Genomic DNA, 11,293 nt, shown 5'->3' with positions numbered 1-11,293 from the left:
AGATCCAAATTTACCAGGTAATACTTCATCAGCAAAAATGTGGAGATTCATAGAACTTTTTGCTCTCACTACCAACACAATTAATACATCTGATCTGCAAAAATCCACATTTTCATTTGTAAAGCAACGGATTGTTACTGACCTGTTTGTTTACCACTGGGGGTGAACAGCAGTTCACAGAAGTAACTGTAGTGCAGCCAAGAGAATTAATAGTAACTTATCAGTACCAAATGTGAGGAACTCAGCACTCTGATAACACAATGATAATGTGACTGCTCCGAGTAAGTGGCAGAATAACAGAAAAACAGAATTACTATATATCTTGAACAAATGGAAAGATCACTTGAGATTTTTTTCTTCTTTCACTAAGTTGTTCATCAAGGAGTTCAAATGATTCAGATGACAATTACAGCACCACAGCTCCCACCAGCTCAACAAGGCTCATCCTGGACTGTTGGATCCTCCACGGCTGATAGTCTTATCACAAAGGCTGTGGGGAAAGGAAAGCTGTTTTAGCACAGATCTGACCAAAACTAATCAAAAACAGTGACCAAAACATCACAGTGTTTGCATACTTGCATATTTTATTCACATGAAACTCCTGAATAAGGAGTTTCTCAGGCCTGGAAACCTGTAACTGAGGGCTGCATTGCCTGGCTCCAGCTGGGAGCAGAGCAGCCAGGAGCAGTCAGGACAGCCTCAGCCCTGGGTATTGGGAACCACCGTGGGGACAGAGAAAGGACAAGACATAGGCCCATATGTGGGCTTGGCTTAGCACGACCCACTGCCAAGTAGGACAGGACTGTGCGGAACTGGAAACCACTGCGGTTGCAGCCTTGCAACCGATGGCTGAAATGGGGTCCTGGGCCATAGACAGGGTGGGGAGAGGCCTGGGGCCATGAGCATCAGTGCTCTGAAGAGGTGAAGTGTTCTGAGTCAGCTGCAGGAGATTTTAAGTGGAAAATAACCATCGCTGAGTAAAGTACATAGACAAGATCTTAAATCCCAGTGGGGTAGAATTCAGGAGATGACTTTTGTTTCAGGCAGTACATCTGTGTGATCCATAAAGGAGTTCTTTTAAATTACTGCATATACTGCATTTGGACAAGCAGTAATATCAAAACCCATACTTCAAAGCTTCATTTGGTCAGGAAAGATTTATTTCTTCTAAACGCACAAGTACTCTGCAGCAGGAGAGAACTGTCTTGTTCTGAATCAGCACAGGCTGGCTATGACAGCAGACAAGCACACTAGATAATATATATCTAAGGTGAATTTTTATTTACAGATACCTGATTGATAATGCTTTCTTGAATAACTATGAGGCTCAAACCAGTAGGGATACCAGGAAATTCCTGCATTTTCCTGCAATCCGGAGTAGCTTTAATTTCCTTGAGCGTGCTGTGATCATCTCAATTCTTCCAGTTTTTCCCCTTTTCAGGGACTCAGGTACCAGAGTGCAGTGGTTTTTCCAGTTCTGTGACTGCTGGACACACAGTTAGGACCTAGGAGATCAATTGCTTAACTTTACATTGAGCTTCTGGGATACTCATGATAATCCAAATAATACTGACCTAACACTCAATGAAGCTTCATTCAAAACAGGTCATATTCTTAACTGTTGAATTTTAACATAGATTTCATATCTATTGAACTAATATATAATTAGTATCTAATTAATTCAAAATAGAGGATTAAATTCTTATTAAATTCAAATTGATAGCTGATGTAATACTCAATTTTGTCAATTATCATATGTATGTCATGGAATAAACATAGTTTCAACTGGTTCATCTGTTCCCTGAACTAAAAATGGTTTCCTGAATTGTCCAGGAATTTGTTCATGGTGAGGCTGTAATGCAGTTACAAATAAAGAAGAGAATATATGTTTTCAGTATAACTTTAGAAATCAAACAAAGTTTTGCTGTTGTTGGTACGTTTTTTTAGACCACATGAGTCATGAAGGAAAAAGTATATATTTTTAAATGCAAACAAAGGTATTTCTACTGTTCTACTTGTTAGTTTATCCCTTCATTCAGTGGGTCCCATCCTGCATTCTCTGCGCGTTCTCAAACATCAGCTCTAAACTGAGATCATTTCACATTTATATCTCCATGTATGCAGCTGAAACTTGTCTGGCTACAAAAGCTTATTCTCCCACTGATTTAGTGTGTACAATTAGATGTCTACATCCAAAACACACTTTTCCACAAATCCAACCCACTGAATAAAACTCATTATCTTACAACATCTCTATCGACAAAGGTTATGCTTTTCTGAGCTATATTAATCTCTTTGTCTAAACATCACCAGAAAAAACAGGAGAGATGGACAGGGCCTGGGGGAGTTGAAAAGAGTGAGCAAGGAGAATAGTGTTGTCCTGTAGAAGTCCATAAGCCCATGTCACACCTAACAAAGAGGCAGAAAACAGATTTGCCCTGCCTTAACAGTGCTCTACTCTATCTCTGGACTTCAGCTTTGATTGCCAAAGACAGGGATAACCATTGTAGCAGATGAGGAACCAAAGGTAAGCTGATAAAGTTAACCAAATATAACCAAAGATAACCAAAGATAACCTGATAAGAGGCAGAAAATGGCATGAAGACACTACAGAAGAATGAAGGCTCAGGCCAATAAATAGAAAAACTGGTAAAGAACATTGCATGAATACAAAAAGGGAAAGGGGAAAAAAAAAAAACCCCGAAAAAAAGAACAGAATGAAGAATGAGGCTCATAAGCAAATCACAGCACTGCATAAATTAGACTCATAGCTCCTCCAAGTGAGAAAGCAGGAACAGCACAGAATGCCTGGAGGTGAGTTTACATGAGACTTCTGAGCAAGGGTCTTCTGGCCTCCTTCCTTTCAATAATTAGAATCATAGAATGTTTGGGTTGGAAAGAACACTTACAGATCACCCAATTGAAGCTTCCTGCTATGGACAGAGACATTTATAAGATCAGGTTGTCCAAAGCCCCATCCAACCTGACCTAGAACTCTTTCAGGAATGGAGTACACACTACTTCTTTGAGCAACCTGTTTCAAGCACTTTACCATCCTCACAGTGAAGAGTTTGTTCCTTATATATCTAATTTATATTTCTCCTCTTTCATTTTAAAACCATATCCTCTAGTCCTATCACAGAAACTTTTTAAAAGTTTCTCTCCATCTATCTCATAAGCCTCCTTAAGGTATCAAAAGGCTACAATAAGCTGTCTCAAGAGCCTTCTCTTTCAAAACTCCAGTTTTCTCAGTTTTTCTTTGTAGGAGAGGTGTTCCAGCCTTTTGGCTATTTTTGGTTCTCTAATAATTAGAGAGGAAATGTCATAAGCATTAATATCCATTCCACAGTCCCTAGAGATATGCAGAGGGTAACTAGCCTCACTCAAAGAGTCCTTCATGCCCATCAAGCCTCCACTGAAGTGCTGTTCCTGGAAGGCACTGGATTTTCACAGATCACCTGTTTATTCAAGCATCACCAAGCATCACCTGATACTCCATCTCTCATAACTAACCAACCATCTGATCTTTATTTTAGCTTGTTAGAATAGCAGAACTCATCTTTATCATGATGTGGGCAAACAAAAAGAAAAAACAAGGTCTGCTTTTTCAGCATTTGATTTTTGCAGTTAACAGTGTTCCTTCACAGCTAAGCTGTAAGAACTCAGCTTCTTTGCACAGATACTTCATGCATTGCTCTAATTCTATTACCTACCTCTCTTTTTCTGTCCAAAGGAATATCTAAGCCTCTTTCTCTCTCACATCCCTTTGGAGATGGCTATTTGTCAGCTCAATGTTAACATGCAGAAGACAGAGCTTCTCCTTACTTTTCCCATGCACTGTGGACAATATCCACAGCCTATGTGTCACTTAAGTCCATAAAGTCAGAATATTATTCAGTTCAGAATGCTTCATCTAGGCCCTCACAGTCAATGTTTTGCCGAGATTCTTTCTGAATCTCATTCATGTAAGCAAGATATCCAGGCACCTACCTCTCATCTAGAGATCTGTAAGATCCTTTACTCACTTCTTGATAAATGCAGTTATGCCCTGCTCCTATCCATTGACAATGGATAGGAACAAAGATTATTCTCTCTATGGCAGTCCTCTTTCTACATCCCTTTGTCTGGCTCCATGTTACCACATAATTCCACGGATCAGCAGAGCTAACATGCCACTTCTCAATCAGTAGCAATTTATTAGCTCCCACCTCTGATCAATTCATTACGTGAAATTCCTTCTCCAGTTAATATTCTGTTATGAATCAGTTGTCTATTAATATTCTTAGAGACTTTTCAGTATACAGTTCTCTCCTTAAACCTATTTTTTTCCTGACATTCACAAAAGACAATTACTTTGCTGCTTTACCAATCTTATTCTCCTCTATTCCTGGGTTAGAATAAGGATTATTTGTTTGGGAACTGATTTCATCTCCCAGATAATCCTGAGCAGCCAACAATGACTCTGGTCATGATTTTCAAAAAGGCTCTTTCAGGGCTGTATTGGCCAATAGTAGTCAGTTTCATGGTAAATATCAGCCAAGAATTAGCTGAACAAATATTCATTTACCTTGCCTTTTTGTCAGACTCCCAAGCTATGTGGTTCTTTGACTTACTTGGGTCCAAAGCTCATATTGGTATGACTCTGCTGTTCAGTTTGTACACGTTTTAGTGCTTCGTAGACAAACACAGAGTAAAAAGGGCTGAGGCAAGGATTTTTTCCTCACTGCCTTTTGTCTGCTTCTTCCAATAAGTTTTGTGTGCATTCCTTTCCATCTCCTACAGCTATTCTTTTTTCTCAGTCTGACACTTTTTATATTTTTTGAAAAGTTCCAAAAAGTAGATCTTCAGAATTCCATTTTATCCTTATATACATTCTCCCAGTTACAGGCAGAGTTTAATCTAGTCTTCCACTGTTTTTCATTTGCCCCATTCTACCAAAATGACAAGTTGTTTATTGTCCTTACCTTTCTTATTTAGATATTCTTTTCTAACATACTATCTAATGTTCAAACCTGGAATATGCCATCAGCTAAAATGCTAGTCTCCGTATCATCAAACAGTGTAATAGAGAGTAAAAGTTTTGCAGGATAGTTCAGGATTTTGACAGGCTAAAACAATAAAAATAAGCAGATTTTAATGTCTAATATGGCTTGACATGAAAATAAAATTAATTTTGTGGACAGTATCTGACTGTAAGAGTCAGTTGTCTTAAAGTGGGCCAATGCTCATAAACAAAAGCTCCTTCTAATTCAGATATGGGAAAAGTGGTAACATTTAGACTTCCACAGTATCCAATGCTCTACTCTTGCCAACACCGTTATGTTGGTCTCTTCATTGTATGAAGGCTGAAATTTAACTTCAAGAAAAATAATTCAAGAAAATAATCACACAAATGTATGGTAAAGTGCACAGAAGCATCCTCAACAGAAGAAAGATATAAATCACAACACTTATAACTTATTTCATTTCTTTTCTTTTCCTTTCATATTTCTAAAGCATAAAAAGAAAAATAATAATAATAGTAATAAAATAAAACAAAACACACACAAAAAAGAACCTGGCATAGTTATCATTCATGTTGATGTCAACAGCCCTACATAGACAGGTAACAGGAAAATATCACCCCAGGGATCCTATTCATGGTGCACAGCAGGGCCCTGTCTGTAATTACTGTGGCCTAGTTATTTCTCAGGGAAAAAAGTCCAGCACCAAATCCTTTTTTTTTTTCTTAATAGGTGAAGTTGAACCTAAAGCACTGTAATTTTAATCAAATCTTTCCCATCTGCGTGTAGAGTCTCTAAGAAGTTGAAGATTTAAGTGTATGTTGTAGGGTTTGCTGAATAGCCTCAGCGGGGGGAGAAAGGGCAGAGAGATGGTAATTATGTTACACTTAAAAGTATTTCTGTTGCCAAGAAAGGGGGGAGTTTGTGGGTTTTTTGTTGGGTTGTTTTTTGGTTTTTTTTTTCTTCTTCTTTTTTTTTTTTTTAAATTTCCCATTCTCTCTCTGTCTCCTTTCCCCCTTTCCCTATTGAGAGTTAAGATGATGTCATGGACAGAAAGGAAATTCTGCAGCGGAATAGAAGGCAAAGGCAGAGTGAAGAGGCAACATGATAAAGTGACAGTTCATAATATGTCCATGAATTGTTTAAATAATAAAAGGCTTCAAAACAGATGATGAGATGGTATTTCCTGCATTGCTTCTCCTCCCCAGTGAAATTTCATAGACAGAAACACTAAGTAGCGGCTTACAAAGAGAAAATCTTCCTTTTACTGAAATTATATTTGTTGAGTCTCATTATAATCTCACAAATTAAAGTATCATTTACAAAATTGATATTCTGCTAAAGAAATAAAAGAGAACACAAAGAAGAAACCTTGCTTTTTCGATGCAAGTTTCAGGTCAGTTAAACCATTTTCAGTTCAAAATCATGATTATCACTGTACACCAACCTCTCTGTTCTTTGCATGTGTATATTCTCAATTGCTCTTAATTTATACAAATATTGTTAATTATCACATGATTAATAACACAGCAGAGCTACATACATATATGCAGTTCTATGGAGCATGCATAAAAATACAGCAGTTTGAAAATTCGTTCTTGTTGATAAATGTTTCTAAAATAGTCGTTTATTCAAGACAGAGAAATATATGATAATGTAACATTAAGATTGTCAATTTAAGAATGAAGTAGTGCAAAAGTTAACAGTTTAAAGTAGCAGCTATTCAATGTCAATATCTTCTGATTTTATTTTATCCATAAATATTAATAATAAGCTACAAGTCCAATGAGAAAAGCTGGACTGAAAAATGCTATCTATCAGATAGCTGATATAAGTGGTTTTAAGAATCTAATCCTTTCCTTTTCCTGATCTTAAGTGTAATATAATTATTTACTTAGTATAATATTACCATAGGGTTTTTCATTTTCTAATCATTATTTAAAATAAAGTATATGAAACTGGGAAATGAAGAAAGAATGAGTGCTGTCTTCTTGAAGGCACAGAAATAATTCTGTGACTACCTGTATGCAAATGTCTGTAAAAATTGTGAAGGTTTTGATACAATATTGTTTCACAAATATTGAAACTAGATGATCACTGTGGTCCCTTTCAACCCAGGCCATTCCATGATTCTATGATATGACTCTATGAACTGGCCTAATTATATATACATGGACTCTTAGAACAGTACTTACTGCTCAGCTTTTTACAATTTTTTGTGACATTCATTGGAGTAAGTCACTCACTGGAGTCTTATAGAAGGGTTTGATGGTGGCTATGTTCATTTTTTAGAGTTTGAAGAGCAAGAGTTACAACAAAAGAGCCTCTGGCAATTGAAAACAAAGACAGGCTGAAATAAGACACCTCAATCTTAGTACCCTAAATAAAAATTAAAGAAAATGGTAAGGCAAAGCATATGTGCACCTCATTCTCCTCTCCAACTCTGACAGATGAATGGACTGATGTGTCACAAGGCAAAAGAGAATAAACTATCTTGGTTTCTGGGCTGACTATTGTCTGGTGCAGAGAAGTCACAGGGAAGTCAAAGGAGACTTATAACTTCCTGTACTGTGTTTCAGGTTTTCTCTCAGCTAACCTTTCTGGATGTTCCTTGTAACTTTACCCTGATCAGACCATTTCAAATGAAGGCTGAAGAAACTCAAGATAAATTTTCTGTAGCAAGTGTAAATGGCACACTCCAAAGCATGTGGGAAGACTTTGGGGTTTAGACCTAGTTTAGGTTCACTTTTGGCTTAGTCTAATTGGTGGCTGTTTGTATTTTTCAAAAAATCCATACTGGTCTAGATCACCATGATTTTAGAACAAAGAAATAGCAGCTGTTTTGTTGCTGCAGCCATTTTGTTCTGTATATTAGTAAGTTGCTCACTTTTTTAAATGTAGAGATGGTAAGGGATGAAACACTGATGTTTTATTTAACACCGAAGGCAATAGGAGAACTCTCATTCTACATGCCAGCTTAATATTGTTTTTTATTTTCTCATGGACCCTTATAATTATAACAGGACTCCTATCCTGTTGAATCAATTTACAATTAATACAGTTGAAACTTGCTGCTTGCTTCCATATTCTGTATCTTTATTTTCTTGCATGCCCTCAATAGACACAAGTGAAAACACATTAGTGTCTGGGGGAATAGAATTTCCCAATTGTGTTTTAATGTGGTGGATTGCTTTACAGAAACTTGCAAACAGCCTGTAAGAAAGTTAGAGAGCGGAAACAGATACACATCAAATATAATATAATCTGCCTATGTTGTGTTTCCTGCCCCGTGCATACCAGAAATCACATCTCCCACCCTCTGAGCTTCTGTCAGCAATCAACACCATTTACAACACATGCTGTATAGAGAAAAATTACATTACAATGATAGTTGATCTCTGTTATGACATGTATCTTCATGGCTACAGAGGGGAGAAAAATCATCACTGAAATAGCCATGAGTGATATATCTGTCTTTCCTCATAAGAAGTGTCATAATAGATATGGCCTTTATGTACTAGCAATTTACAAAATCATTGTTCTTTAGAAAATAAAGTTATCTGTAAAGTCTAAGAAAATTAAATCAAAGAAAAATAACTGGAAAAGAAAGTTTAAATTCTGTACAACTTAAGGAAGTCTGAATTTTTTGATTACACAGGCATACCCAAACCTATGTCTAAACATTAGTGCACGACAGCATATTATTGCATACATACTTACATATATGCTACGTGGAATATACACTGTTGTACTGAAACTGAAATCATCTTTATCTCTCCAACTGTACAGTATGGGCTGCTCTAGAATCTGCCATTGCCTTGGTCAAACCTCTTTATAAGAATTTCAACTCCTGGCTTTTATGGCCAGAACACAATATCTAAAAATCTTGAGCTCTTAGCTTGACCAGTGTAACACAAGCCACAAGTTTATTGTATCTAATAGGTCTTGCAGTATTATTCTCTTTTTCTGTGTAAGTTAACTGTATTGAGTTTAATAAGTCTAAGAAGCAGAAAGATTCAGAGGTGAAGGATTATTGTCATCCTCTGGCTAAAGTCCCTATCCAGAAAACTGCTCAGAAACGTGTCAAATTAAGCAGGAATTTATGTTCTTCATTGAATCTGCACTAAATCTCTTACAGATTGCAGTGGGCTTACGCAACCGTAGTGATTTATAAAGCTTCTTCCCTTTAAAACACAGTGACTTTTGTTATCTGTCTGAAAAAGTCATTATTTCACTAAAACAAATTCCAAGTTTTTCATGTTCTTAGGGAATTTATTGGTACACCTGGTAACTTATAATGAAATGCTGTCTAAAATGACAGGTAAGTCTCAAAACATTCTGTACATTTGCTGGGCTTCATTTTCATTAGGAATAATGAGATATGATATTTTTATTTCATTTGCACTCTGAGATAGAGTTTTCACCATAAGATATAAATTACAATAAGCTGAAATACACGCTTTTCAAGTTGTAAAACTATGGAAGCTTCTATAAAGTAAACTTAAAAAAAAACAAACACAGAAGTTCTGATTTTGTTAATTGGTAACTCCTACATCTTATTAACATAAATCTCTTGTTTTCTGACAAAATGTCTGTGAACTACTCTATTTCCCTTTAAATATACTTAAATATTATCATTTTATATTAAATATGAAAGTGCATATAAATATTTAAAATTAAATTTGTAGTTTAATATTTACATAAACAATTGGCCACTTGAAATACATTTACAGGTCTAACTATTCTTTTTCTAGACAGAATATTAGAGTAACTTTGAGCAAGTTACATCGTGGTTCATTGTACATTAGAAAAAAATTGAAGTGTATATCACTTACTTACATTACTGAAATTACCAACTCTTTCTTCCTTCCTCCCCCCAAAACATAACCCAAGTCATTAATTTTTCTAGAAAATTTGAGAGTTTTTACTTTTCACATCAGTAGGATTCTAAGAAAAACATGACAGACTCAAACTGAAAAAGTTACCTTTTCTAATAACTTCAAATTGTTTTTAAATGCTCATTGCACCTTGTCTTGTTTATGCATTTTGATCCATATCCTTTATAACAGCACGCCATATGAAACCACTGTACGTAGAGAAAAGGAAATGTTTGGGTTAGGAGGCACTTAAAATTTACCTGTGATATTACATTATGTCAGTCTGATTCTTGGTCTGGGGTGTGCATTATTGGTTAATTAAGGCATGGAAAATAATGTATATGAAAAGATATGTCTTCTTTACTTCCAATGAAGTAAAAAATTTCAAATCAAAAGCATCTGTCTTTCTTCGTTTATACGTCAAAATGTAATTGGCTATGGTTGGGGTTTGTTGCCTTTATTACTTTTAATAGCTGTACAGCCACTGATTGCCCAAGCTGATGGTTAATTTAATTTCTGTCAATACAATATTGGGGCTGTCTGCATATTCAGGCCATGATTAACTGCAGCAGAGTCCATAACAGTAGTGTTATTATTACTGCATTTAACTACCTCTCGGGAGAAGACAAATTAAATTATGATGAAAATGCTGTTGATTATCATTACGGACTTATTTGTAGAGCACAATTACTGATCTGTTGTAAAATAAATCAAATTTTTTATCATCTTGGTATAAATTAAATGTAACATAGGCGAATGGAGAGTGGTTACTGAAAGAGTTCAGGCAGCTTTGTATAAGTCAACCAAGCACTGAATTAAAATAATAATCACAGATGAACATGATATTATATTTTAATAACAAGCTACTTCATGACCAAGTGTGTCTCATAGATTATGGGACTATAACAATAAAAAAAAAAGCAAACTTAAAATGCTTTATGTGCTGATGACTTAAACAAAAGGTTGAGGCTTTTATATACATTATTTTACAGTGTTTCTTCTACACAAACTGGAATCATAGTTCAAGTAACCAATTTAAGGCACCACTTAAAAATATAATTACCCTGATAGCTTACATATGACAGTCCTTTAACTTTCCTCTTCCCTCTGATACATTTAACTCTGCCACACTATATTGGCACTTTGCAGCACGTGGCGTTTTACTGATAACTTCAGTGAAAACAACATATTTGCACAGATACAACTGTACTGAAAGCTCACTAGTTAAATGCCCCTTAACCCTCCCCTACTTTAGGAAGAGTTAGACAGCGAATTACTGTTTCACAAAGAAAAAGGGGAGTAGATATAAATGAGTCTTATTCTACACTTTTCATGGATAAAGGATCCAACTTTAGTCAATTTTCCTCAGACTATCAACAGTGCTGGGAAACTAAGGGGAGGTAATGCAGGAGA

General features: G+C 35.9%; 1 long non-coding RNA gene across 1 annotated transcript; it reads right to left on the bottom strand.

Moving 5' to 3' along the window:
* Positions 1 to 254: 254 nt before the first annotated feature.
* LOC125695216 (uncharacterized) lies at positions 255 to 10,061 on the bottom strand. The gene is made up of 3 exons (XR_007377872.1): positions 9,989 to 10,061; positions 1,293 to 1,505; positions 255 to 490 (listed from the first exon to the last, which is right to left on the bottom strand). It is a non-coding gene; the product is annotated as an uncharacterized LOC125695216 (long non-coding RNA).
* Between the last annotated feature and the right edge of the window lie 1,232 nt (positions 10,062 to 11,293).

Source organism: Lagopus muta, chromosome 6, assembly GCF_023343835.1.
Source record: "Lagopus muta isolate bLagMut1 chromosome 6, bLagMut1 primary, whole genome shotgun sequence".
NCBI classification, from domain to species: Eukaryota; Metazoa; Chordata; class Aves; order Galliformes; family Phasianidae; genus Lagopus; species Lagopus muta.
The sequence above is the reverse complement of the archived record's forward strand: the minus strand, read 5'-3'. Positions and strand labels throughout refer to the sequence as shown.